The following is a 22,471-nucleotide window of genomic DNA, read 5'->3' as shown; positions in this document are numbered from 1 at the left end:
ACCATATCAGATGTGTATGACTTTATTTCTTCTGCAAAACTCAAATGAAGATTTTTAGAAGAATATCTCAGTTCTGTAGGTTCATACACTTTCACTATGTGGACCAACTGAGCTGACATATTCTTCTAAAAATCTTCAATTGACTTCTGCAGAAGAAAGTCATACACATCTGATATGGTATGAGGGTGAGTAAATCACGAGAGAATTTTCATTTTTGGGTGAACTATTCCTTTAAGAAATGTTTAAACATATGAACATGCACATTATGAATCATACTCAATATGGCCTGGAACATGTATTAAACAGTGTCAATTTTGATTTCATGTTTACTTTAAAGCCAAGTGGAGAACACATTCCTCTGTTGTGCTGGCAAGTCTTTTATATTCAAAAGCATGTTTGCTTAAATCTGACAATTAGCAGCTGTCACAGAGCAACACTCTTGAGCTGCACAACATCACAAAATCCTTTTTAGGCTATAAATCGGTCAAACCTTCGGTCAGGAAAATCAACCATGATTTGGAACTTCTGTTCCAAAACTTAGTGAACTGCCTTGCTGTCTCCTGCCTATATAGGCAACTTTCTTCTATGGCAGCATTCTAACTTAAATGGAGCCTCATAAGAGTATGATTTGGAGCGCTTTACATAGGTGGCAACTCAACGCGCCATTCAAATAGCGCTCCTCACGTGCAGCGCATGGAAGACACGATTCAATACTATGCAATCCTCTAATGAGCATAAATATGCACAGCACACACATTCTGGGTAAATTAGTCCATTTTATATCATGTTAAACTGAGATTTATCGATACTTATCAGTACTGAATGGATTATATAAGTACTTATATTCAAAATTTATCTCGCTTCGTCTGCCATCTTGGATTTATTATTCCACCAAGTTCATCCCAGTGCATTCTGGAATCACCTTCTAAGGAAATGATATATCCGATAATACATTACTTGGCCAAAACCAGATTTCTTAAACATAATTAAGAAACCTACCTTTTGGAACAGCCTTCGCGTCAGGGGCGGGCCTATGATGCCTTAAAATGCTGCCGCCGGAGGACACTCACTTGGTTTTGGAGCAGACAAAATATTGTACACCTGGAAAAAAGGACATTATTTAGTAAGCAGTCATACTCTACTGGTCATTGTGTTAAGTGTTGGTAAAGGTAAAGTCTTCTGCACTGTGGCTCAAGTGACACTATATTTAGTTTCTTCCCCTTCCACACAAAAGATAAATGACAATAAACCAACTTGACGTGACAAATTAAGTCAGCAATACATTTAAAGATAAAAGTGATTAACCGCTCAGAAACTGGTTAGTTTGTTTTGGCACTGCCCATTTGTAATGCCTTTTTTGACTAAATGTATCTTATTTTATTTTCAAGGATATTGATGATGATTTTGTCTTATTGTGGAAATATATATTGTTTGGTCTCCTGGAAAATCTTAAAAACAAACAAAGTCATGTTTATATGATAAACCTTATTTGTTTCAATAAATATTGTATTACATATGTGGTGTTGCAAGATTTGTAATGTGATTTTGCTAAAAATATGTATTAATAATAATAATAATAATAATAATATTAAATACAATTTAATTCATCGGTGCATTTATCTAATGTGACAAACAGTACACATTTTACAGTGACAATACCCTTGAAGCAACCTGAGGTTAAATGACTTGCTCACGGGCACAAAGACTCGCTCTTTTTGGGGCTCAAACCTCAGCTATTGAATGATTAGCGTTGCCTTGTTTACCCCAGCTTGTAGATTTTGCTCATGCGCACATCAAGATCACGTACTTCCGTGGGGTCCTGCACCAGCGTAGCACTGTTGTAGTAAAGAATCAGGATGCTAATGGAAAGCTGTACACATGTTCTTTCAGTGAAATACCATGTGAAAGCAAAAGATATGCAACTATTTTCACCTCAAAATCACCCTAAAATTCTTAACAAAGGTATAAAAAAGGTGATGTTAGTGCGGTTATCCTTATGAGGACTCTCCATAGACATAATTATTTTTATAATATACGGAAAATAGATTCTATCCCCTAACACTTCCCCTAAACCTAACCCTCACAAAAAACTTTCTGCATTTTTACATTTTCAAAAAAACATCGTTTAGTATTTTTTTTTATGTGATTTGAATTATGGGGACACTAGAAATGTCCTCATAAACTACATTTATAGCATAATACCCTTGTAATTAGCAGTTTCTAACCTGAATAAATTTCCTCGTAAACCAAACACACACACACACACACACACACAAAAAACATTCTAACTGAATAAGTTGACTTACAATCACCAGATGTTGGCAGTTTGTTTGTTACTGTCACTCTCAACAAAAAGCAGGATATCAAGTGAAATAAAAAATTTAAGGCAGCTGTGTTTTCTGCCTGGGCACTAATGTCTTCTCACACAGGGAGTAAGAGGACATGGCCGGTGGGAATCATTTAAAAGCGTTCCAACAGCAGGGAATCCTGAACATTAGATATACAGTATTCCAACTGTTGCCTTGGTCTGAAATAACAAGGAAATTGTTTTATTGCATTGAGCACAATGATCAAGTCTAATAAGGGTCCAAGAATTAAAAAAGAAATCATACATTGACAGGTCAAAATTTAGTCAGTCCAATCAAGATTCAGAAACTCGCTCAAAACTTGAGCAGAACATAAAAGGAGTTATTATCAAAATGTAAAATCTGCCTTTTTCTTACATTAAAAATGCATGGTGATCACAGCAATCAAGTTAAATACAATTTTGGTTTCTTAAAATAACGATTAGGGGTTCGTTCTTGATGTGAACTCTTGTGTCTTCAACATGATCACACGGGAAGTCAGCATCTTGTTTCCGAGAGTTCCAGTAGACTAGAATCGGACACTTTTGGTAAATCCCCGACAAGTGCGATCTCCCAACAGACATTTTTGCATTGATTCGGTGAGATTACCTTCACTTGTGGCATGATTGGAAGCATGTGACTTCAGCAGCGTGGAGATCCTGCATTGAAACTAGGAAGTAATCTTGTTTGCATAATCACTGACAAGTATGATTTGGAAGCTGCATTTCCCCTCTCAGTTTGTAAAATATGAATTCCTCTTCACTGCATTACATCCAAAGCAGCTGAAAACAACTGCTTCACAACTCACTTATGGCTCCCCTCCATGGACATTTCACATGGAAAATGGAGCTCACGTGTGCCCATATGCCACCAACATTTAACGCTTTGGCCACTGGTGGCAGTGTTTCTAATATAGGTAGAACAGACCAATCTAATAAGTCAAAATCTACTGTAAGGTCAGATTGCTTTCTCCTTATTGGCATAATTAATTCTTATTATTAAAGCATAATTAGCTTAATCAAAACTATACTAACACTTATCATTGTTCAACTTAGTTTGTCTGACAAAACATGTTAACCTTACTCCTAAACCTAAATATTGTCCAACCCTTACCCTAAACCCTAACCTTACCCCAACATCTAAACCTGCCTGCACCTCAAACTTAGTAGCAGCAAACAAGTATCTTGTGAGAATTTTGCAGAACATCATGCAGTTAGTTGCACAATAAATATTGTATGTATTTTATTTGTACATAGTAGTTCAAGACACCTAATGTACTGAACTTCTCATTTAAAAACTTAAATAGCTGCAATCTAAATCAGCCATGATTAATGTAGCAAGTAAACTTAGTAAATATTCTTTAAAAAAGCTAAATTTTTCCAGCTTACTAATCATCTGTAGAGAGCACATTTCAGTGAGCACATCTTACCAGTGTAAGCACATTTCAGTGCTATGTAAGGAAAGCAGTATTGACGCTGACTACCACCCCTGGAGTCAAGAGTTCAAATCCAGGGTGTGCTGAGTCACTCCAGCCAGGTCTCCTAATCAAACAAATTGGCACGGTTGCTAGGGAGGGTATAGTCACATGGGGTAACCTCCTTGTGGTTGCTATAATGTGTGGTTCTCGCTCTCGGCAGGGCGTGTGGTGAGTTGAGCGTGGATGCCATGGAGAATATTGTGAGCCTCCACACACACTACGTCTCCGCACCTTAAAAAAGCACCTTATAACAACCCTGCATAGTTGCAGATTTGTGAGTGAAATAAAAAGAGGAGAGAGTAGATTAATTGCTTGCTTTTGAGGCAGCAATGTCTTCATGATGAAACCTCACACAAATGGCACTTTTCCACTGCACATTACGGTTCGACTCTGCTCACTTTACTTTTCTAAGCGTGCTTTTCCACTGCAGTTTAGTGCTGCCTCAACGTGGGTGGGATTATAGACTGATCGTCATAGTTGCGCCGCCTCTACTGCCGTGACATCATCTTAAACGCGACACAAACATTACTGAACATAAACAATAACACAACTGCTAGCTGTTAGCCACTAGCTCATTGTGCTGCATAAAGCAGTTGTTGCATGGTGAATTTAGACATGTGTAACAGTTGAATTGGCCTGGTTGTTTTAGAAGCTAGCTTTCCAGTAGCTGGTCAACTAAATAAAGTGAAGCTTTCAAGCAGAATATAGAGTTAACGTAACAAAACGTACCAATCCTCCATCGTGGACCCCAACAATGCTATGAGTTCAGGGCACTCTCCCTCCATTGCTCGCTGGTCTATTGCCATAGATAGCATCCATTTGGTTGAACCACTTCCACTTTCTTCTGTTTGAACCACTCCAGCTGTTGTGGTCCTTGATGGTTCTGTAGTCACTTTTTACTTTTCCCTACACTGTTGTTAGGTCCAGTGGTAGTCATGTGACAATAGCTGAGTCACTTCCTGAAATACTTTTTCGCTTTGTTCGTTGCTAATGAGAGGATCGTCTGCACCTCATTTATTGACCACCCCATTGTTTTGCACACAGCCATTTCTTTTTACAACTCGAAAGTCACAAAACTATAAAACTTGCGGGTTGATGTCCTGTGTCACAAATCCAGTGACGCTGGTAGTGACGATTCTCTCTGACCATTCAGTGATCTGCAGGGTTTTGACCTCACAAATAGTATTGGATCGGCTCGCTTGGAACCTCGACTGAGGTGCTACTAAAAAAAGTATCAGGTACCAGGTACTATCCACAGTGGAAAACCCCCAAAAAGCGAGCAGAGTCGAGTCGAGTCAAGCTGTACCGCAAAGTCAAACCTTAGTAAATGCACTTGCTTACATAACTCATTCCCTGCCCACAACTGGACCTCTAATACACTAGAAATTAATTATTACCAGGGCTGGACTGGAAGAGAAATCGGCCCAGGATTTTACATGGCAACTGGCCCAAAAGTTGTGGGGGGGTAAAAGTTTGCTGTCCTTTTGTGCATATCGCGGCGCCATTTTATGGTCCGTTCTGCATAACACAGCAGCTCATTTTAGCTTATCGCAGCCCATTCGGCACCTTTCGTAGCCAACCCCCCGGCCTGCTCGGTTCTCCCGATGGCCAGTCCGTCCCTGAATTGCCCTAAAGTGTGCCGACCGGTATGTCATATTAAATTTAGGCTTAACAACTCTAAAAAAAACTCTATCAGCATCATAAGGTGCAAATGGTTATTGAATGACAAAATATGGGAAAAATTAACCAATGGAAATGCATGGTCTGTTGAGTAAGGACTATGGCTAAACACTGTTTATTCCTCTGAAGTGTAATTTTTTCAATGTTAAATTACTTTCTCCTAATCCATCTTAAAACAGTGTGCAGAGACAAGTATATAAAAACATTTGCAGGTTGTGTTGCTTACGAAAGTTCAAGCACCCTGATATCAGCCACATTCAGCACATTACTGACAAGCACCATCCCTCAGCAGACAACTTTTACACAAATTCAAAACTTTTCCCTCTAGTGAACAACCTCTAAGACACATGTTCTGGTCCCGTGAGGACCAGGATAAATCACTTTCACATGAACAAAGGTGAGAGTTTCAGAGGTTGCATTTTCATTCTAAATTTGCATCTTTACTCCACTGATGGTTATGCTTAGGGTTCGGGTGTATTCATATCTGTTGACTGTATTAGCCTATATCATTTACAACTAATAATTGCTTTTGGCGCCACTCTATTGACATTTCACCAGAAACTTGAGCTAATGTGCCCATACATTCAGTAACACTGGGGTCAGTGATTCAAATTTCAGTGAGCAAAAACAGAGTAAAACTTTCAAACTACTGTTTCACAATTTATAGTGTGATCAGTATGGCAACATTGGTGCAACCAATGGCATGACTTTTGGTGACAATAGGATATTTTAGCCAATTTCTACATATTGATAATGAGCACCGATACACCATTCTGTATCGGCCCTCATATAAAGTTCAAAGTTGTTTGCAAAGGGTACTTTTGCTGGTAGTGTTGCTCATTCAATACAAATTATACAAAGGTTGATTTGACCCTTTGCTAGTTTGATTTAGATGCATTTTTGTTAGTTTGTAAAAGCCAAATAAACATCAAATAAATTCCCAAAGGTCTGTGATGTTTTTATGTGTAATTGTTGTTCTCTGCTCAGAGAACTGGAATGTAGAATGGGCATAGAGTTCTATTAAACCTCTGAAACAGAGGAGACAGAGCAGACCTCTCCTTCGACTGCAGTAATGGCCTGCTCTCTCAATGTTCAAAAAAGCTTGTTTAGCATTCCTTTGACATATATTTCTGTGATCTATGGCAATCTAAACCTGGTCTTGTTATGATTACTGTAGTGTCCCCAAAACCAGCCGCAAAGCTTTTTAAAGTTACAGTAGATGGGTCATTATGAAAAAGAGGATATTCTATTAGCCGAATAAGTTTATTTCTATTTCTGAATCGATTATGCATCTTCAGTGATTTGTGCAGTCCAGACACTATGGAGGACGAGGACTGCCGTTATTAAAAATAAATAAATATATAAATATATTTGCAAATGTTAAAATCTGTCATACATAAGCATTTATACTTTTATTTCCTTATTTATGTATAATTGTATACTTTAATTTTCAAATAAATTTATATCCACATTTATTTATTCCCTTAGTTATTTCTACATTTATTTATGTCTACATTTCTTTGTCCGTATGGTAATGAGGGGGGTGTGCTTTATCCCTAAGGCAAAGCAGTCGAGCTCAAAGTGCTGCCCTTTTGCCACCCTCACTAAGCAGAGCTGCCTAGTTCGGCTATACCTATTCGGCAACGGCAAGCTCCTATCGCCAACATCTGTGCGATTACATTAAATATGACACTGGATAAATTCACATGCAATGTAAAAATGTAATTTACCAATGTAAAACGTGTCTGTTATCAGATCTGTTGGAGGGGTAGTTTTTGTTCAGATTTGCGGACAAAATATTCAGCAGAGTTTCGGGCATTTTAGAAATCCCTGCAGGGATTTTAAAAAGAGTCTGTGAAGAGATATACATTTTGTTAAACAGTAGTGATATAATATTTTGATATAAGACCTCAAAATCATTCATTCAGTACAGATATTAATTTCCCATTAAACTCGCTCAACTCGCTCGCTCAAAAATTTTCAATCCATTAATGTGTATTTGTATTTATGTATTTATTTTTGTCAACCACCAAGATGTCACTGTGGCCTCCAAGCTCCACTCTGGAGCAATCTGAGTTCAACCCCTATGCCTCAGGGATAAAACACACCCCCTTCATTACCATATGAACAAATAAATACATGAATAAATAAATAAATGTGGAAATATATAAATATGGAAATAAAAAAATATATATACATGAATCAATAAATATATATAGAAATAAATATATGTAAAAATAAATAAATGTAGAAATAAATAATTAAGGGAATAACTATATGTGGAAATAAATTAATGTGGAAATAAATTAATAGAATTATACATAAAATAAGCAAATTAAAGTACAAATAATTATGTATGTAATATTTTAACTTTTATTTAAATGTATTTATTTATTTATTTTTAATAACAGCAGTCCTCGTCCTCCATAAGACACTGCTTATTTTTCTTTTGGTGAGAGATTCAGAAATGACAATCAAATCAGTTCGATTTAAAGCTGGAACAGACAATAATTTCAGCAATGTATTTGCTTGTGCTACATCTTATTTCACCTCAAATTAGATAACTTTCTAGCTAGTAAACATGCTCTACAAAGAGGGTAGAATACTGGAGTGGTGGTGGCGTAGTGGGCAAAAGCACATAATTGTTAATCATAAGTTCGATGGTTCGATCCCCAAGGCCACCACCATTGGGTCCTTGATTAAGGCACTTAACTCTAGATTGTCCCTGTAATAAGTGCACTGTAAGCTTTGGATAAAAGCATCTGCCAAATACATAAATGTAAATATAGATAGAACCATATAATTCTGTTAGGCTAGTCTGTGTTAGGTTCTCTGAGGTTCTATGTTATTGTATACAATTAAAGATTCCTCAATTTGGTGTAATGTGATACAAATTTTATGTTTTCTTTACCCTATTAAATTTCAAGTCTATGACATCAGACTAGATTTATTTATGTTATATATGTGTTTATAGTTCCTTGTATAATGATATAAGTCCATGATTCAAAGTAACCAGTGGATTCAATTGAATTTTCTCTTAGTTATAGAGCTAAAAAAAACAATAACTCCACCCAGACATACATCATTTTTTCATTAATATCTTCTTTTTGCTTTGGTTCTATCATTACTAATTACTTTTAAATGAGAGAATCATGCATCACATTCCTTTATGTGAAATACACTTTCAAAATAGCGCCGTCCCACGATGAGGAAAAATCAAGGACATCTGAAACAGGTCTGCATTGAGAGCACAAATCTTCAGCATCAATATTTAAAGATAATTAAAAAATAGCTTGGAGTAAAACCCTTTGGCAATAGTTACATAAGCAGAACAACATAAGGAAAGACATTTGACAATGGGAGAGCAGGGGTGCAGGGTCAGTTAGGACAAAGCTTCCTCCAGGTCTCATGGCACACTTCTGTCTTTCCAGAAGTGTGCCATGAGGATTTCAAACAGAGGATTACACTATCCAAATCATGGATACAAGCTGTTTCTCAGAATCTATACTTGTTTACTCTTAGTTATCCTGCAAAACCAAATAAGTAGAGCTGAAAGAGTATGACAGAGGTATTGTGAGCAAGGGCATGAATCAAAAATACAAGTGAACAGAGCAGAAATATTAACATACTGTAGGGTTGACAGACCCTTGATTAGACAGACCAAATTTAGAAATACTGTTTTTACCTTCAATAATCATGCAACTTTACATTGTATTCAAAATCAACCTGGCTCAAAAATCAGAGGCAGCATTAAAAAGGCATGATGCTCCTGTACACTATCAAGTGTGGATTGGGTAGGTATTTTAAGTGACTGCACTCAACTGTATGATCGGTACAGACTCAAGGATGGGTTGCGTGTTTGTAAACTGCTTTTGCTTTCAAGTCCTCCAAAAGGCATATACATTAACAAACACTGTCCTCCAGTATTAATAATAATGATTATGATTAAGTGTTGAAATTATTAGCACTGTGTATCTTTCTGCCTTCCCTGCTGCGGTGTCAAGGCCTTTCCATTTTTATGCCTTTCATGTTTGCACTCAAAGCTTGTCAGTCATGACCTTATAATTCCAGTATGAAAGGAAACATACCAATATGAAACATGCAATATGACAACTATAAGCTAAGAAGTTCATAATTATATATTTAGATAAAAAAGCTGTGTTATAACTTATTTAATAGAATTTGTGAATTACTGATTAATGAATCACTACTAAAAATTAAAATGAAAAATAGACCCTTTTTTCTGGAAACTGTGAAAAAAAATGTTTTGCCTAAAAAACCAGTATTTTTTTAAATAATTTCATTTTAAAGAGTTACTACTAACCCTTTAATATTATCCACATTGTACCAGAGCCACCAAATATGAGATGAGATCAGTGGTAAACCAGTATGTTTCTTTCTTTCTTTCTTTCTTTCTATTTTTTTTAATTTTTTTTTTAATAAAACATATTGATTGACAATATCAGTTTATTATAGTTAATAAACTGATAACTGATAACTGATAGTTAATGATGACTGGAGATGTTTTGTGTAGCAACCATTCATTATATTCTAAATGTTTTAGGGTTGAATGAAATATTGGAAGATGTCATCGCACCACACCTCATTATTCAAAGTCATTTTTAATGTTTTGTTCAAAGAAAAAAAAACTGCAAAAAATGTATCACTGTGATAGTTGTTCAGGATGTGTAGCATCTTAGGTCAACTGTCAACAAGCTCAAATATCTTGAATAACATGTCTTCTTGCACAACGTATTCTACGCACCTATGACAATATATATATATATTTATATTTATAGACTATATATATATATATATATATATATATATATATATATATATACAGTAGAGAGAGAGAGAGAGAGAGAGAGAGAGAGACTTGACTTCAAAGCATGACTTCAAAGAGGACTTTCATGCGCAGAATGCCAAACAAATCAGATGATGGCAACGCTTTTACGCGCATGGTAATATCCACCTGACTACATTACGTTTACAACAACGAACATATTTTAATGGTTAGATCAATAAATAGAACCTTTGACGCCGTTCAGACAAAACGCGTCCTTGCACTTAAGAAAGAAAGAAAGAAAGAAAGAAAGAAAGAAAGAAAGAAAGAAAGAAAGAAAGAAAGAAAGAAGGAAAGAAAGAAAGAAAGAAAGAAAGAAAAAGAAAAAAGCTTGACGCAGAAATAGAAGAGAACGCAGCTGTCTCGAGACGCATTTTTGAAAGTTGAAATACTTTTTAACTTGCCACGGCGTCTAAAAAAACACTGTGTTCCTGCACGAGACACTGAAAAAAAAAAAACATCACCACTTTTCAGTGTATAGACTATAGGCTATATAATTTGTGACCTATCTCATCCCAAACTCAAGCATGCAGTATAAAGTAATTTATTATTTTGCTTATACAGAAATATAAAATGTTGAATCATGGTTGGAACAGCATACAAACAGCAGCAACATCTGTTAACCCATATGCAGTGATTATGTTTGTATCATAAACATGTAAATAGCCATGATCAGCCCGTTTCTTCAAACGATGCTTATAGTCCAAGAACATTCATAACCCAACAGACACAGTCACAAAACAAGCCCTGATGTCTTACCGTTCGGGGAAACATGATCTTGAATAATGTACTATATGTTCCTAAATTCCTTTGGTTCAGTCAAACAAAGAAAAGTCAATATCCTCAGTAAATTTGAAAAGTTGTTTCGCTCTACTTCTTGGCGTTATTAATCATTCTATAGGTCGCAGGAGAAAATGAAAGTGTGCTGCCACACGTCCATCACATAGAGCCTCTGTGCGCGCGTACACCCGACTGGGTCACCTATTGTAATGTGACAGATGAATGTTCGTGTTCCTTAAAGGCACAGGAGCCACACAATCTGTAACTACAACCCCTTGTGAACATCACAACTAAATAGACCCTTGCAAAATTCAACTAAAATGTATTGAAAGCTTAGGAAATTACAATCTATGAAGTTACATTGGCCACAGAGGACACATATGAGGACAAATTAATATTCCTTTAGTACGTTGGTAGTTTTATTCATTTGTCATCTACAAATATGAGGAAGCAAATAAATGTGTGGTAAATAGCTGATATATGGCCTTTCAGATAAACCGGGTTTAAAATCCTTTGGAGTGCCACATCTAAGTTTCTGAATAGAAAATATTAGGGCTACTTTGAGCATATGTTGACAAAGTCTATGGGTTTAATGCCTCTGCAGACACTACATATAGCTGCCCGATTAGACACCTCTTTGAAAGAAAAATATTTAACAAGCAAACAAATAAACAAACACACAAACAAACAAATATATGCAGTACTACTGTGACAGTAGAGAGCTACAGAGTTTTTATTGTGTTTTGATATCTTGTGCATTATTTAGAGCTATATTTGTAGTTGATTTGAGAGGTAACAGCGATTTTGTCCAGTTTGAGAACTGATTAAAATTAATTGATTACATCGATATTACTGGATGACACTCAGTGTGTTTTATATGGTCTATTTACCATCATAAAGGTAAATAGAAATTAAATCCTGGGGGAAAACATTGCCTCTTAATAGAAAAGTTAATTTCTGACACCATCAACCCATCATTACCCATGATGCATGACCCAATATTACAAGAAAATGTCATTACAAAAAGATAATATTTCCTTTTGTGTCTAGCTGCCTCTCAAACAGGAAACAACTATGCAGAATGCATAAATAAGAGACAAATAATAAATCACACTGAGGTATTAATGTAGTATGTTTGTATTGTCAGAAAGCTTTGCTGACATTCCTGGGTTGGGCTATCAGATTGTTCATTGTGCCAAAAATAGGTCATGTATTATTCATCAGATTCAGTCATCATTAGCGGCATTAACATTCTGCCTGATGCAAAGTCTAAAAAGGACCTCTCCTGGCTATTCAGTGGCATTCAAGGTATTATTATCTGTTTAGCTGCTTCCCCAGTTAAATTGAGTTTTTGCATGTGAATTCTGTGAGCTTTTCCAGATGCCTAAAGTATGCTACAGTTTTTTTTTAAATAACACATCATCAAATTTTTATTGTTAGCCCTGAAAATTATTTAACAAAACCTGATTACTAAAAAGGGATCTGATGCAAAAAAAAAAAAAAAGATGCTTTAAAGATGAACATATTTGTTGTCAATCAAGTTCAATTTTCACAAAACAGCAAACAAAGTTTATTTATTTTTTTGTGGTAATTATCAGCTATTGTGGCATAGCAATGGTATGTGCTGGAGATTCAACTTTAATCTGGCACAATTACTGGGGTATTTGGGAATAATGTACCAGTCTATTCTACTTTCTAATTTTAAATAGTATCAGTTTAGGTACTGTTGGCATGGAAGGTCTTGTAGTGTGTCTTGTTTTTTCACTAGACCAAACAAATAACTTCTGCATGAGTAAAAAATAGAGAAATGTCACCAGTAAACATAGGGATTGTTTTGGAAGTTTATTTATTTGCAAATTAAATAAACTTTAAAATTAAACGTAGTGTAGAATGATCAGTAATCAGTGGTTATACATTTACGAGGCTTGCTTGTAACATTAACCTAAGAATTTATCAGACATTATAGTCCTTTATAATAGTTTGGACAATTTGTTTAGCCTTTGTGAGTAGATATTCTTTATACTTATGGATCATTCAGCACTGCAAACCATTCTAAGGGTCCCTGATAAAATTCACCAGGGTCTGGGACAATTTTTTAATTTTTTTGATGGGCTTCCTCAACAGGGTCCATTGAATAGGCTACATTATAGAGGATCTTAGTGGCTTTCTGGCTGTGGCACAAAAACGGAGTAAACTAACAGAATGTCCAAGATGCTCTGTCTCTGGTCAGAATTCACTGTCTTTATATGTATAGAAAAAATTGACAATGAAAGTAAATGGTGATCAAACAGGGACAGAGGAACTAAATATATTCTGCTAAATATCTCCCATTGTGTTCAAGAATATCATACAAGTTGAGACAGAATTTGTGGATGAAATATCCCTTTAACAATGCTGTTCAATATATTTACCTTTTGTGACCAAGACCACATAGGTATCTGGACTGAAAAATGTCCCCCTTTCACATGATCAAAAAATCTTCAAAAGTTATTTTACGGGCCACCCCATGGATTTACTGTGACTAATCCACCCTATCAAGCAGGGTGGAATGACCCTAACCCAGTGTGACTCAACAGACATATCAGTATTTCCCAGAGAGAATGGACGTATATGTATAATTAGTCCACAATATAATTAATATTTAGTTGTCTTTAAGATAAACTATCTAAATTTAGTTACTAATATACCTTCTTTTACACATGATGTGTTCACAGTGTGTAATCATACATTTTCCCTAAAATTCTTTATTGACTTCAATCCATTTGGTCATTTTTCATTTCAATCACTGTAATAATACAGTAAAAACTACAAGAACCCAAACTGTTCATTATTGTTATTTTAAGAATCTTAAAATTATTTTAACTTATCACTTATATATTCAAAAAAAAAAAAAGAATCTGTGTTTATTTAAGGAAAAGTTGTAAGGCAAAATATAAAATCTACACTGGTGTGAGGAATAATTTGCAACAGGTATGGCAATAGTGTATATCGGGATAGGGTAAATCAATGTCATGGACACCAAAATGTTGTTTCCTGACAGAGAGTGGGTAAATTTTTTAAATATTATGTCATCAATAATAGTTTCACTGTCTGAGTTGCTTTTCTCCTGAGAAAATGTCACTAGTAGTTTAATTTGTGTGTCTTATAGAGTTTCAAAGGAGATCTTACCATATCACATAATGTGTTTAGTTCAGACAGGACCACTTTGGCAACTTTGGCACTTTGGTCGAGGGTTCGTCCAGAGAGAGAGAAAGTGGTAAGTGTGCACACATCTGAGCGCTATAATGTCTGATACCTATTTCTGGTTGCAGTGAGGACTGGGGAGAGTGATGTAAGCAGGAATCAAGCCAGAGGCCAGAGAGAGAGAGCCCTGCACACGCACCCGCTGAGGCTGTATGATTGTTAAGCTGAAAAGCTATTTATCGTTTGAGTGTGAGTGTGAAAATAAAACTTACCATTTGAGTTTATGTTTCCGTCCTCCGCTTCCTCCTTGTCAACACATGTAGAACCTTGTTACACTGGTGCCGAAACCTGGGAGAATTGGACGAAATATAGCCCTCACCTCATCCAAGCCCTCGCCAGCATCAACATCAGGCTCTGCTTGAGTTGCACTAGGACCAAGATTGTCGGATCTAGGAGGTGCTCCAGGCTCAAGCAGAGGACCGGCAGGCGATTCAGAGCTTACTGCACCAGGATATAGCCCTGGATACCGCTTCCCCCATGCTACTGGTCACCCTCATGAAAATGGGGGCAAAAGATGACCCAGAGGCTATCTTGGACTTTCTTGGTGGCCACGAGCCCAGTGGGTGGCCAGACTTATCCCACTTCTGTCTATGGAAGCCCAACTTGGCGCAACAACTACCGGCAGCAAATATCCTGGTGTATGGTGATCTGATGAAGACCCTGCAGCGGGTCGGCCGCAGCCCTGACTAACGTTTTGATCGATGAAGCTGGACGCGCGTGGCTGCCTGTTTGCCTTCGCTTAACAGCTTCGAAACGCCTGCCGGAAGTGGCTGCTGACTGAGGACCACGACGTTGAGGGAATCATAGACCTAGTGGTGATGGAACATCTTATCTGTTGTTTACAGAATGAAATGGCGGAGTGGGTCCAGTGCCACATCCCGGCATCGCTGGAGGAGGCCATACAATTGGCTGAGGACCATATGTCGGCGTACTCAAGGGCGGAAGAGCACTCCCACTCTCTCTCTCTCATAACCCTCTCTCCCCTGCCTTTCTCCACTCTCTCTCTGCCCCCCATTCACAGACTACCCCTTTTTCCAGGGAAGGTGGTAATGTCGAAGGAGGGACCTTCAAACAGCAAAAATTAAATTCAGTATGTTCTTGATCTTAGAGCAAATCTCCACACTTTAGGTCAACTAACACAGGTTGTTAACTAACAAGTTCTCTCCAAGCTCAAGAACATCAAAGCCGACTGTATGACAGGAGCACTCTGCAATGGGAATTTGCACCGGGAGACAAAGTGCTTGTATTACTCCCAACATTGAGCTCTAAATTACTCGCCAAGTGACAAGGGCGGTTGCAAAAGGTATTTGCCTCTGCCTGGTCCTTCAAACCTCATTCAGCACCATATCGAGACTGCACCCGGGGTAGTGGTACATAGCCATCCTTATTGACTGGCCGAGCACAAGAAAAAAGTATTTTGGGAAGAATTAGATGCAATGCTCTATATGGGAGTAATAGAAAAATCCCACAGTGATAGTGTTCTTCTCCTGCAGTTAAATTAATTAGAGGGAGGTTCTACATGACCCCAACCCCCCATCCCCACACCATACAAGAACTATCAGCAAGGAAACATATCATTGTAGCAAAATATCCAAGAACAAGGAGTCTTCTGATATGAAGAGGAGCAGCTTGGAAGGTGATACATCTGAGCTGTTTAGAAGATCTGGTCATGACGGCTATCACCTGGAACATAAAGCAACAGGACAGAAAAGTGCACATGAACAACAAGGCTGGCTAAAGCTATTAAACGGATGGACAATGGAGACTAATGCATATGGAAGGCAGAGCTGGGGAGCAGGTGGGTTTGTTGTCAAAAGCTTGACTAGGCTGGCAGGAATGGCTGTGAGGAATATACTGTATATAGGCCACCCCTACACAATCTCATGGTGAAATCGTCAGGATTCGTATGACTTTTCTAAATTTGACAAATTCATTAGATGAATTGCTACGACTTACGCTACAGCCAATGATGTTGCTGTACATCGTTTCCATCTAATACATGACAATTACTTGCTTCTGTCACACACAACAGCTTCCTATCATGTTTACACACTCTACTGATTGGTTAAGTTAATATAAGGGGTTTGGGTAAGGGCATAATATTAATAAGTATGTCCTTAAGGCCTCGTGCGCAGAAGTCGTGCTTACTTCTGCATTTCACATCCAGGAATTTGTATGTGATGAAGTAGTACAAGTTCATGCGAACAACGTCGTTTGAGACCATACGAAATAGCCAACTCATAAATTATGTACAAAGTTTCATGAGATCGGGTTGGCTGCCCTTGATAGAGAGACTACTGGGGTTGGAGGAAGTAGGTCAGCTGGGTGTCAGCTGATACTGAGCTGTGCCTTACTTGGCCTGCCTAAACTTTCACTATGTTTTATGTTTGCCAAGATACTACATTCTACAAATAAAAAAGAAAAAAAGACTGATTTAAATTTGAAACTTTTCAAATTCATTGTTATTCAGATTATTTTTATTTATAGCTCTAGTCTTAACAAATTACGGGGACAACAGGTTTAGACTTTAGATCTTAATAAATGATTCTGTAACTTCAATGATAGCACAGCTCTGTGAAAGAATTACAGTTAGGCATTGCACCATGACAATGCACTATACAGTTCACTTTGCTCACTCACTGACAAAAACAGAGATAGAAGTATGCATTAGTATGCAGTAAGAGTATTGAATTATGCTACTCTCAGTTATAATACTGATGGAAAGAGAAATACAAGATACAAACCAGTTTAGCTGAGGTCGGGCTTTTAAAACAATGAGAGTGCATTGAAAGATCTAACCAAGGCTGTGCTGTTAAAAGCTAGTATTGCAAACTTGCTATTTCACTTAGCAGTGCATCCATTTACACCAATTATACTGTGCCTTACTCAGAGAAAGAAACTGTCAAAGCACCAAAATAATGAATTGTGAGAACAAAGATTACAATTGATTCTTGACTTCCGAACAACAAATCAAATTTAAAGTCAAAGATTGAAGCACCCTGGTAATAGTTTATCTTAATAGTTAATAGACTGATTCAGCATATTTAAATCATTTACCTTGTTTCACTCGCCCATGAAATCAAAACTGGAGTCTTTTAATCCATGTCTATTAGCTTTGAAGCCATCAGTGTGTTAGTATACTCCTAAAAGTTGACAAAAATATATTTAAATGTACAGTCTTTCTCTATGACGTTGATGGCTCAACAAGTAGCAGATCATGGCTGACGGCTGTGATCTAGCTAAAACATATTGGAGACAATCAATATGCCCTGCCATGTCAATACAAGAAAGAACACTGCATTTGACAAGCCATTTCATGCGGTCTTTAATGGATAACAGGAAATGAGGACAAAAATCTGATTAATTTTGAGTTGAGTGTATTGTACATGAAAAATTATCAATGTGTCACTTTTTTCTTGGCTCACCATGTCCTTAAACTAACATTTTTTTTCTTAATTTGTTTCTTTAAGCATCGACTCTGACATCCTGAAATCATAGTGTCCTAGAAATGTCCAGAAAAGCAGATCCAAAAGTAAAGGAGTATTTAAATTTGTCATGGTTTTTTTATTATTTTATTATTGTCTTTTCAATACCATAAATGAGGTAGTAAACCCAGCTGTCAGTGTATTTCCACAGCGTGAATCAGCAGCTTTGTGTAATAGTTTTTTGCAATTCTTTCATAACAAAATAAGAGACATAAGACTTGACATCCCATCCTCCACCTATGTTCTGGCTGGTCTGCCTGTGTGTCATGTGGTTTTTAATCAATTTACAGCGATTTCTCTATCTTCTCCGCAGGAAATTGTTAATAAGCTGAGGCCTATACTGGCTCTTCATGATGTAATTCCTCCCAGGCTTTTTAAAGATGTTTTTAAGTCAATCGGCACTAACCATATCAAACCTTAACCTTAACAAAAGGCTTGAATTAGGAATTGTACCTGATCATTTGAAAAATTCCTGTGTCCAGCCACTGCTTAAATGGCCAAATTTAAACCAAACTATTTTATCAAATTTTAGACCCGTCTCTAAAATGTCATTTATTTAAAAATATTGGAGAAGGCAGATTTTCAGCAACCTTCTGCCATTTGTTTCTATGCCCTAGAGGTTTATTGCTGTGGATTGTTTATTTTGTAACTTTCATCTATGTATACTTGATGAGTTAAACTTTTATTTTATTATGTACAGCACACTGGTCAACAGCTGTTGTTTTAGTTGTGCTTTATAAATATAGTAACATTGACATTGACAAGGTGAAAAGTGAATCAATTGCTGCTTGCTTCTCCATGAAGCAGCCTATGAGCTAGGAGCAATTATTCACATCAAGCTTTATGGTGGTAAAGCTCTGTGAACAGCACAAGGGCATAAGACCCAAGTAATTGTTCCTACGAGGTTTAAATCTAGGCCTGTCACAAACTGACTGGGAGCATATCACTGAACAGGTGCAGAATTGTTCTTTACCTATCTTCATGATAAAAATGACAAACATTTGTGGATCCTGTAGGTGGAGAAACTGGGTATACAGTAAATGTGAGGATTAAACTTTGTTGTTTTATGGATTCATTTTATTATTGTTTTATGGTGCTTTTGTGGTTTATTTTGTTTTTTGGCATATTCTGAAAACTCCTTTTGTGTCCCATGGCAAACAAACATAAAATGCAATGATTAATAAATAATTAAACAATGACAGAGTTTTTATTAATTTTATTATTATTAACTTTAGTCTTGGTTAAAGTGATATAATCCTTTAAAACATTGTATAGGCCTGCAGTTATCACACAAATAATTCTATATTAATGAATTGAAAAATTACACAAACATTTGTATGTTTCTATAGGTGTCAATACGTAAAATGTTGATGTTTAGATGCTGTCAATATTGTACGTTTCAGTGTCTATGCAAATGTAAAAGAATGTACGTTTGCTTGAACTTAACTTTACGTAAGAATACATCCAAATTTTCATGTGATCACGTTCCTTCATCATGAAGGGAGTTTGAGCAGCCACAAACACAGAGACAGACCACTGGCTTAACAAAAGAGAAGATAAAATTATAGTCATGGGAAGATATCCACAAAATAGCCTCTGTGAAGTCCAAGGAGAAAAAAAATTGTTTTGTTCATAAAGTGCATAATGAGTAATTTTTTAATGATTCAGGGTCATTAAATAATTTACTTCAATTCACTGAAACCAAAATTGGAGTTTTGTGGCTTTTAGTCCATGTCTGTTATCTTTGAAGCCATCAATGCTGCCTACTGCCAAAAAAGGACTAAGTTCACCTTTAGCAGAAACAGTATGCACCCATCATTCTTTCTCTTCTGGGACAGTGACATATAAAGGTCAAGTTTAAAATAACATTAGAACATAAAATGAATAAGGAAAGAAAAGATTTTCTTTTAAAATAGCGCAGTGCAACCCCTTAAAGGAATAGTTTACCCAAAAATGTATATTCTCATCATTTATCCCAGATGTACATGACTTTTTTTGTCTGCTGCTGAACACAAAGATTCTTAGAGGAATCTCTCAACTGTAGGTCCATATAATGCAAGTGAATGGGTATAAAAGTGTAAAATAAAAGTAAGTAACTTTAAAAAAAAAAAAATGTACACAAAATAAAAAATATCCATTAGACTCCAGTCGTTATTTAAAGAAAAAGAACAATATTTAAGACCTTTTTTAATATAAATCTCTACTTTCACTTCCTTATTCTTCTTCTTGTGTTTTTGGCAATTCGCATTCTGTATACATACCAGTGGGGATTTCTTTAAGACTGCAAGGGAAGCTCAGCTTCCCATATAATGTCAAAAAAATAATGGTCAAATATGTACTATTGTGTAAACAATTTATTGACTAAAAATGGGTTAGAACACGTTCATCTCGAAGACGAGTTCGTTCAGAATCAGCTACATTACATATAGCAGGTCGGCTGACACGATTTACTTCTCATACATTCCCGTAGCGTCAGTGCATTTCCCTGTTGAAGCCGAGCGTCCATTGACTTCAATGGGGCTGCTCTGAACAGTTTTTTTCAGTGCTCCGAAAATAGACGGTCATTGGATAAATGCTGCGATTATGTCCCGCCCATGGACGCTCAGCGCCTCTGGGGGTGAATGAAGAGTGGGCTGGCCCGGACTCCGGGCTTCCGCGTGATGATTGGAGGATCTGTCGAAAGACTGCATCTCCTTTTGATTGACTGCGGATCTGTACTATAAGAAGTCACTGAAGCTATTTCGCGCTCAGTCCCATCGCGGATTTCTCAAGTGTAGTCGAAAGACAAACTGCTGCAACCTATTTCTTTATATTTGTTTGGCGAAATTGCTAGTCAATTTGCATAATACATTTCACACAATTATACACCACATTCCTTGTTTCAGTTTTACCAAGTTTAATATATTTTGTTTTAGAGCGTTCGTTCGTTCGTTCGTTCGTTCATTCGTTCATTCATTCATTCATACAGTAGGCTAGGCTAGCGTCGTACGGGTGAAACTGCGCACGATGGCAGACGGTGCTAATATTGTCGACCTGATTTTGGCGAAGCCATTTGAAAGTCTTCCTTACGAGGAAAAAATTTGAATTAAACAGCAGGGCAGATCAACACCTAAGATTGATTTAGTGCAAAAAATAGGGAAAAATAACAGGTCTTTTCAGCTCTCCTGGTATGACAAAGTTAGCTGGCTGACTGGAAGTGCTGTGACAAATAAAATGTACTGCTGGCCATGCCTCTTGATGAAACCATCTCACGGATGTGTTGTTTGGTCAAAAGTGGGGTTTGGAGATCTGTCTAACTTTGACAGGGCATATAAAAGACATGAAAAGAGCAATGAACATGTGAGTGCATGTGCAAGATTAAGTTGCATGGGCAGGATCAGGGTTGAGCATGCAATCAATGAAGGTGCTCGCATTCAAGTGACTAAACATAATGAAACAGTCAAACAAAACAGGGCCTTCCTAAACCGCCTTATTGATGTAACATCCTTGCTTGGCCGACAGGAGCTGTCATTTAGGGGACATGATGAGAGTAGTGAATCATCCAACAAGGGCCAAGTAACACAATGGGCCAAGGTCGTTTAAGCAGCCTAGCTCTGCTGGCCATTGAGAAGACACTGGTCAAGTCACTGGAAAAGACGCCTAGTTGGTATGACAGAGTCACAGTGCATTTTCTCGAAAAGGAACGTAGGGCAGAATTTACTTTTAAATAAGTTTATAATGTAGGCCGAACATGAGCTTCCCCTCTTTGAAAGACCAGCAGCCGCCACTGATGCATACCGCCACCTACCTAGAATTTATTGTGAAAAAGGTCTTACATTTTTATCTGTTTCTCACCCACACCCATCATTTCCCTCCTGAAGAGAGATTTAACCACTGGAGTGTGCTTTTTGGAGCTTTTGTGTATTTTGGTACCCATTCACTTGCATTGTGAGGACATAGAGAGCAGAAGAGAGAAGAAAGATTGTCATACTCATCTGGGATGGCATTCATGTGAGAAAATGATGAGAGATTTTTCATTTTTTGGTGAACTATTCCTTTTAGTGCTGTACAGTGTTTAGTCAGAGAATGCACAGGTAATCAGATGTGCTTTCAGTCTGAACTTCAATGGGACTAAAATATTTGCCACAGTAGTTGTTATTTTGAGGGGAGAACACCATCCATTATACAGTAGGTGTGCTTGTTAACTCCTTTATATAAATCACTGTTTACACCTGAAATGAAACACAGATGTTAAGGTTCAGCTGATATACATTTGAACCAATACAACTGATCCAACCCATCAGAGTTAAAGCTGGCAATTTAAGCTGACCAAACTTTTTCTTGACAAAAGGCTATTTTGCCAAATGTAGTATACGCCTGACTTGTAGTTGCTGTTGGGGACAGGGATCGGTTCAAGGGACAGGTGCTTGGCTCAAACAGTTGAGGTCTACTCTCCACTAGTTACACTTTCCACTGGGGCTGCCAATAAAAGTAACAGTGGAGCTTTGAGAGGAAACTTACAAGAAATAAAAATCTCTTCTAAATCGGTGACAGTCATACATTGGCAGTGGTAGTCTAATGCTAAAGAGGTTAGTAACACAATTCCAGAGCTGCCAGATCTGTTATGGTGATGTTA

At 37.1% G+C, this 22,471-nt stretch overlaps 1 protein-coding gene across 1 annotated transcript in view; it reads right to left on the bottom strand.

The window, feature by feature from the left end:
* LOC127631610 (gastric inhibitory polypeptide receptor-like) overlaps window positions 1–11,305 on the bottom strand; it is a 31,490-nt gene extending 20,185 nt beyond the window's left edge. Inside the window, exons 1-2 of the mRNA XM_052109865.1 lie at window positions 11,108–11,305; window positions 1,000–1,101 (exon numbers count right to left, since the gene is read on the bottom strand). The gene's annotated coding sequence lies outside the window, so the exon portion shown is untranslated. The remainder of the gene's footprint in view (window positions 1–999; window positions 1,102–11,107) is intronic.
* Window positions 11,306–22,471: the final 11,166 nt, after the last annotated feature.

The sequence above is a fragment of the Xyrauchen texanus genome, chromosome 38, assembly GCF_025860055.1.
Source record: "Xyrauchen texanus isolate HMW12.3.18 chromosome 38, RBS_HiC_50CHRs, whole genome shotgun sequence".
Taxonomy (NCBI): Eukaryota; Metazoa; Chordata; class Actinopteri; order Cypriniformes; family Catostomidae; genus Xyrauchen; species Xyrauchen texanus.
The sequence above is the reverse complement of the archived record's forward strand: the minus strand, read 5'-3'. Positions and strand labels throughout refer to the sequence as shown.